Source organism: Carlito syrichta, unplaced genomic scaffold (genome assembly GCF_000164805.1).
Source record: "Carlito syrichta isolate Samal-C Ts95f unplaced genomic scaffold, Tarsius_syrichta-2.0.1 Scaffold85033, whole genome shotgun sequence".
In the NCBI taxonomy this organism is placed as follows: domain Eukaryota; kingdom Metazoa; phylum Chordata; class Mammalia; order Primates; family Tarsiidae; genus Carlito; species Carlito syrichta.
This window is the reverse complement of record NW_007029129.1, coordinates 7,109-14,253: the sequence shown is the minus strand read 5'-3', so window position 1 is coordinate 14,253 and position 7,145 is coordinate 7,109. Positions and strand designations below refer to the sequence as shown.

Below are 7,145 nucleotides of genomic sequence, written 5' to 3'. Positions count from 1 at the left end.
TCAAAATCAATAAAGTAACAGCTTCTATGAAGTATGAGCTACATATAAGTAAACTTAGCACAGTACCAAAAATTCCACTTTTTCATCACATCAATATCTTCTTTTAATTATACATTTTCTCCCTGAGTTAAACCAGCACCTGTATGCACAGATTTTTTTAACAGTCTTACTTCTTTGTTTATGTATCTTAGCATTCCACTAAGAGTACTAAAGTCATGATTCTCAGAACTATCATTTTCTAGGTTCTATGTGAGAGGTTTAAATGAGTCTGACTGGGTATAAGTCAGATCCTTATGACTTTCTTCTAATGTTGAAGGCTGTTTTAATTGCATTTTCTTTAAGTCCTGTAGTAATTCTTCAGAAAGATCTTCATCACCATGAGTTTTGATTTTAAAGTCACAGGCACTAATAGAACGACGTAGTTTTCTACACTTGAAAAAAGATGTGTGAGAACGTTCAGCAAACTTTGGGTCTAGGTTATCAGATTCAGTTTCTGTTGGAGATGGGGTTGATAGAAACTTGATGTCTTCTGCCTTTTCATGTCCAGAAATTTTGGCTTGTAATCTGGTTAATTCTGGTTCTTTAGTAAGAAATGCTTCATTTGCAGCTTCAATTACTTCATTCCTGTCTTGGACTTGTTGATGTAAATTGCTTACAGTGTCCTGAGCTTCTTCTAACTCCACTTTTGCCTTCTCTAATTGTTCATTTAGTTGCTGTACAGAAGTCTTTTGAGAGTCAGCAGAAATTTTCCACTTTGCATGTTTTTCTTGATGTGAAATCATCTCCATATGATAAGCTTCTTTAAGAGATTCTACTTCTGCTGACAATTTCTTGATTTCTGCTTGCATTCTTGCTTCTAAATGAGCTTCACATACTTGAGAAGTCCCCAATTCTTCAGCTAAATGGTTTCCATGGGCTTCTTTCTCTTGAGAGAGTTGCTTTATCTCTTCCAGCTCACTAGAAAGCCTTTCTACTTCTCTCTCTGCTTGGACTTGTTGACGATGAGCTTCTAACAATTCTGTATGAGAGTTCTGCATCTGATCCCGGGTCAGCCTCAATTCTTGCCCCAAATCTATGGTCTCCTTGTACTGAGCAGCAATGTACTGTTCTTGCTCTTTCATAACACTCTCCATTTCTTTCATCCTTTGTTTTGTCCTTTCTGCTTCTTTTTTTAGTTGACTTATCTCCTGTTCGTTTTGTTGAATTATAAATTCTTTTTCTTGAAGTTGTTTTTTGGCATTTTGCAATTTTTTGGTTACAACATACATGGGTTTGCCATTGGTGGGCTTACAATTTTAAGTTTAGGACCAGAAATGGTTGCTTCTACTTCTACAACAAGCATTGAAGCAGACATTTTTATGGACATTTCATTATGAGGTGCGATAAAGCGTGTTTACAGAAACAGAGATTACAGTTAAGGAAAATGGCATGTAGTTGCTTGCTTAAAGCATATTTACAGAAGCAGAGATGGCAACAGTTGCTTACTTAAGATAAGACCCTGAGGTCAGCTTTCCTGCTTAATTTCTATTTTTTTCCATATCTCAGTATAGCTATACAATAAATATTATTTAGCAAAACAAGGGGCTAAAGTACTGGTATGTGCCAGAGCATGGATAAACCTTGAAAATATTATGCTAAGTGAAGTAGCCAGTCACAAAAGACCACATGACATCCCACTTTGTGAAATGTCCAGAATAGGCAAATCTGTAGACAGAGAGTAGGTTGGTGTTTACCTAAGACAGGGGTGGGTGGGATGAAGAATGACTACTAATGAATATAGGGTTTCTTTTGGGTTCACAAAAATGTTCTAACATAGATTGTGGTGATTGTTGCACAACTGTGTGAACACACTGGAAACTATTGAATTGTACACTTTAAATAGGTGGGTTGCATGGTATGTGAATGAGATGTCAATATATCTGGTAGGAAAAGGATAAAAACTTATATTCACACAAAAACTTGCATGTGAATGTTTATTACAGCTTTACTCATAATTGCCAAAACTTAGAAGATCAATATGTCCTTCAGTAGCTGAATGGGTAATTTGATACACCCAAAATATGAACCATTATTCAATGCCAAAAAGAAATGAGCTGTCGAGCCATGAAAAGATTTGGAGGAAGATTAAATGCATATTTCTAAGTGAAAAAAGTCAGTCTGAAAAGACTATGTACTGTATGATTCCAACTACTGTATCTGACATTATGGAAGAGGTAAAATTATGGAGTTAACAGTTGCCATGGATTGGGCTAGAGAAGGATGCATAGGTGAAGCACAGAGGATTGTCAGTGCAGTGAAACGATTCCACATGATACCACAATGGTGGATACATGCCATAATGCATTTGTCAAAACCCCAAAAATGTGCAATGCCAATAATGAGCCCTAACAAAAACTATTGACTTAGGATGAAAATGATGTGTCACGGCAGGTGCATCAGTTGTTACAAATGTTGATGATGGAGTTGGCTATGCTTGTGTAGGGCAGGGGATTATGGGAACTTGATGCTTTATGCTCAATATTCTTGTGAACCTAAAACTCGTCTAAACATAAATGGGGACAAAAATGAAGTGAGATAAAAGGAATAAGTTCTAGTATTCTATAGTACAGTAGGAAAATTATAGCTACCAATAATTTATTATTGTTATAGCTATATATAATAATTTATTATATATATATAAAATATATAATAAATTATTATAAATTTCAAAATAGCTAGAAGAATTGTAATGTGTCCAACATAAAGAAAAGATCAGTGTCTGAGGTGATGGACATCTCAATTTCCCTGATTTGATTATTACACATTGTATACATGTATCAAAATGTCATATGTACAGCTATAATAATATAGCAATACAATTATCAAAAGAGCCTATTAAAATCACATAATAGAAAAAAAAACCATTTGGAGTCTGACCACAAACAAATATGATCACTCAACAGTAGGGTTCACCAGGCACAGTGGGCTCCAATTGGAAAGAAAGGTCTTTCATCGTTTAAAAGCTGTAGAAACTTTTTGTCTGACAAAATTTTATTCGAACCTCGGGTGAGATGTGAAATACTTCCCAACCCAAAGACACAGGCACTGGCCAATTGGGACAGACTTCGGCCTTAGCTTGCCAGGTGTTGCGCTTTGAATGCTGGCAACCGGGAGACATACAAAGGTGTCCAGGTGTCCCCCAGGAACAGCTTGGCTAGTGCACACTAGCTGACCAGTATTCCAGGAGAACTGATGAAAGTGGAGCTTCTCCTTTTGAGTGGTGGTGGAAGAGGAGAACCTGCTTGCTGAACTCCGCCCTGCCCTAGACACCTGAGCCATCTTTGGATCTCTCAGCTCCCTATGTCACTCCTCCCATACCTGGTACCTGGCTCTCCGTAACACACCCCTTGGTGCCACTGACTCGCCCTTGCCCTCCTTGCCTCCTGCAGCATCCCCAAGGTACATGGGGGGAGGAGCTTAAAACTTCCTGCAAGAGTTTAAAGAGTGTAGCAAACAGCTGGGCCTCCCATAATTAGATCTTTCAGAGATCAGCCTTATTATGGTGGGGTGAGAAGGGGGATTTGGAGAACTTGACCTCCTGGCTCTCCTGCCAGCCTCCAGCTCTACATCCTTCCAGCCCCAGGGGGATGTTTCCTCAGCAGGGGCATAACGGCATTCCAGAGGTTTCTCTATTCACACACACCCTGGCAAACCCCTAGGAGTGGTGGCTGCCCTTTTCCCGAGGACCTCCAAGGCATGCCAATCTCCCCAAGATGGATCCCATCCCACCCCCTTCCATGCCAGTCCAAGAAGGCAGCTCTTCCACTGGTGAGTCAGTGGTTCCCATGGTGGGGCAGAGGGTGAGTGTGGGTAAGGGCAGCGGTGCAGACATGACCTGTCTTTCTTGGTCCTTGGATCTCGTAGGTGGAGGAGGCCTTACAGAGGAGTGCGTTCTCATCCCATCCTCTTTCACAAATTCCCCTCCTTGTGTGTTTTGTCATCTTGCTGCCACTGGACTCTCAGGACTCATGAAAGGGAGACCGCAGGGTCTCCTGAGTTCGGTTCCATCTTCTGCCGCAGACAACTGGCTGAACTCTCTATGATATAGAAGGAAGCAGGACATGTCAATGTGAGCCTTGCTTTTTCTTAGAAACAAGCCTGAGTCTGGTCTCCTCTAGGGAAAGCACACTTCATCGGTCATGTGTTTTGAGCCTTGATCCCTGGGAAACAATCACCCTGGAATTATCGAGGTTTTCACTAAGGAGTCTTTGAATCCCCCTGAGCCTGGTTTACACTGCTAGATACAACCTTAGCTGGTAATGGCTCCTTCTGATAGGCACCACCCCGGCCTGAGATTGCTTTCTCTGATCCCAAATAGGATGACGTTGCCCCGCTCCAGTAGGCCACAGGGGAATGGGCTTTGGCTTCAGGCAACATGAATTCAACTCTCATATTCTCACCTGGTATCTTAGGGGGTTCACTGGGCCTCCCTGGATCAGGCTTCTCAATTATACACTTGGGATAAGACCATCCTTGCTGAGAGGATGAGGACAGTATGGGTCAAGTTCCCATCCCTCAGTGGAAATGAGTTCCTCTCTCTGCACGTTCTGGTCCCTGTGCTGAATCTACTGACTTGCATGTTGTCTGGAGGGGTCCATAGGAGAGGACAGGCCTATGACCTCCCGCTGCTCTGCTGGTCTTGTCTGCTCTGTGGGCCATGGCCCCAATGGCAAACACGGCCCTCAGTGCTGCAGAAAGTCTTCAGAGGGAGTACACAGGGCAATTGTTCAAGCAGAGTCTGAAGCCAGCCTGCTCAGGCTTGAATCCTGCCTCTGCCGCTCGCGGTATTACTTTGAACTTGCAGCTTCTGCTTAAATCTCAGAGACTTATTTATAAAAGTGGGGTAGATTATAACAGTACCTAACTCAAAAAGGATTTGTGCAGAAGGAACAACCTAACGTACCCACAGTAAATAGGCAGAGTCCAGACATGGTAAGCAGCACCCATGTAAACACAAACTATTTATTGTCTGTTTTAAGCTCGTGGGGCTGCACTGAACAGCCAATGAAACCATGCATATGCTGGCTCTTGATAAATGGCCATTTGAAAATAAGAGCTTTGGGCTGGGTGTGGCGGCTCACACCTGTGATTCCAGCACTTTGGGAGGCTGAAGTAGGAGGATTGCTTGCGTCCAGGAGTCCGAGAACATCCTGGGCAATGCAGGGAGACCTTGTCACTACAAAAAAAATACAAAAATTAGCCAGATGTGGTGGCTACTTGACAGACTGAGGTGGGAGAATCACCTGAGCTCAGGAGGTTGAGGCTGTGGTGAGCCCTGAGCGTGCCACTGCACTCCAGCCTGGGCCACAAAGTGAGACCTCTACTCAAAAAAAAAAAAAAAAAACCAAACACAAAACTTGATGTCATTTGATCGTAACAGTAGAGAGGGGAAATGGACCACTGTAGGATGGAGTTGGGAGGCTGCCTCTGTGAATTTAGAGTTCACAGATACATGGGAGATTCTGATTCCCAGTTAGGACATTACTTCTACAAGGTCTCAACTTTTCACATGGGGTCAGCAGCTTGCTAGGGAGATTATCTGGTGGCCTAGTTAAATAGTTGGAATTAAAAGACTTTTGCAAAGTGGAGGAAAAGACGACATCAGTATCAGCCATCGATGTTAAAATAACAGAGCTAATTATCATCATTTAATTAGGAAATCCCGGGACTTTAATTGACAGTGTCAGTAGAGGGCTCTCCTCAGGGGGTATACTGAGACAAATCCAGAACTTCGGGTCAGAGTCCTGCATTTGGGTGTGTCTTGCCTTCGTTGCGAGTGTGTGGATTGTAACCTTGGGCAAGCTATCTAACCTTTCAGGTCTTGTTTTCCTGCTCTGAAGAAATGAAGATAATTACGCCTATTCCATCTATTAAATACGATAACTGATGAGAACACAATCCAGACAGCATTAAGCCCTACAAAAATGCAAAGGTTTATCATCAACATTTCTTGATCATTTCTCAGTTCTCTGTCCGGGGGAGTCCTATCCTACCAGAGAATGGAAATTTTGTTTCCTTTTTCACTAATTATTTATTAACCACCATTTTCCAACTAGACTTTAAGGTAACATGCAGAAATATATGCATCTATTTTTTAAAATTACATGTAAGAAATAGCCATCTGAAGCCAGGGGTGGTGGGTCACACCTGTCATCCCAGCACTTCGGGAAGTTGAGGAGGGAGGATCACTTGAGGCCAGGAGTTTGAGACCAGCCTGGGCAACACAGCAAGATCCTGTCTTTACAAAAACAAAACCAGAAAACATTGAGCTGGGCAAGGTGGCGCTCACCTATACTTCTAGCTACTCAGGAGGTTGAGGCAGAAGGATTGCTTGAGCCCAAAAATTCGAGGTTACATTGAGCTATGGTTGTGCCACTATACTCCAGTCTGGGCAACGGAGTGAGAACCTTTCTCTAAAAATAAATAAACAAATACATACATAGATACATACATACAGAAGAAAGAAATGACTGTCTGAAACTCCCAGAAGGCGTTTCAGATAGCTATTTCTTTTATGTAATACAGAGTAGTCAAAGTGATCCTCTGGGATTCTTCTTCCCACCTGATTTGTTGAATGAATGAATAAATGGAAGATAATTGGTTAGGGTTCCTCTTCAAGTAAGATTACTTCTTCACCCCTGGAAGAGTAGGTAGTTTTGCAGTGCTTATGATCACCTGTTAGATAGTCCCTCCCTCACAAGCACAACCCAGTTACTTCATGGGCCTGGGACCTCCTTCCCACCCACCACTCTAACCGTCACCAGCCGTCCCCTTTATGACAGAGGAAGCAGACTCTCCAAACTGTCAGGAGTCAGTGCCAGAACTTTCATTAAAATATGCATCAGGGCCAGGTGCAGGGGCTCACACCTGAAACCTCAGCACTTTGGGAAGCCAAGGAGGGAGGATAACTTCAGCCCAGGAATTTGTGACAGCCTGGGTGCCATGGCAAGACCCCATCTTTAAAAAACATAAAAAATAAAGATCGGTATGTGACATGATCAAAGATTTGGTGGCACATGCATCCAAAGGAGTGGAAAAGAACCACTGGTAAAAGACAAAGACGCTTTATTTCTGAACACAAAGATGCTTTATTTCAACACATAAAG

General features: G+C 42.3%; 1 pseudogene; it reads right to left on the bottom strand.

The window, feature by feature from the left end:
* Window positions 1–245: 245 nt before the first annotated feature.
* LOC103259013 lies at window positions 246–1,268 on the bottom strand (annotated as a pseudogene).
* Between the last annotated feature and the right edge of the window lie 5,877 nt (window positions 1,269–7,145).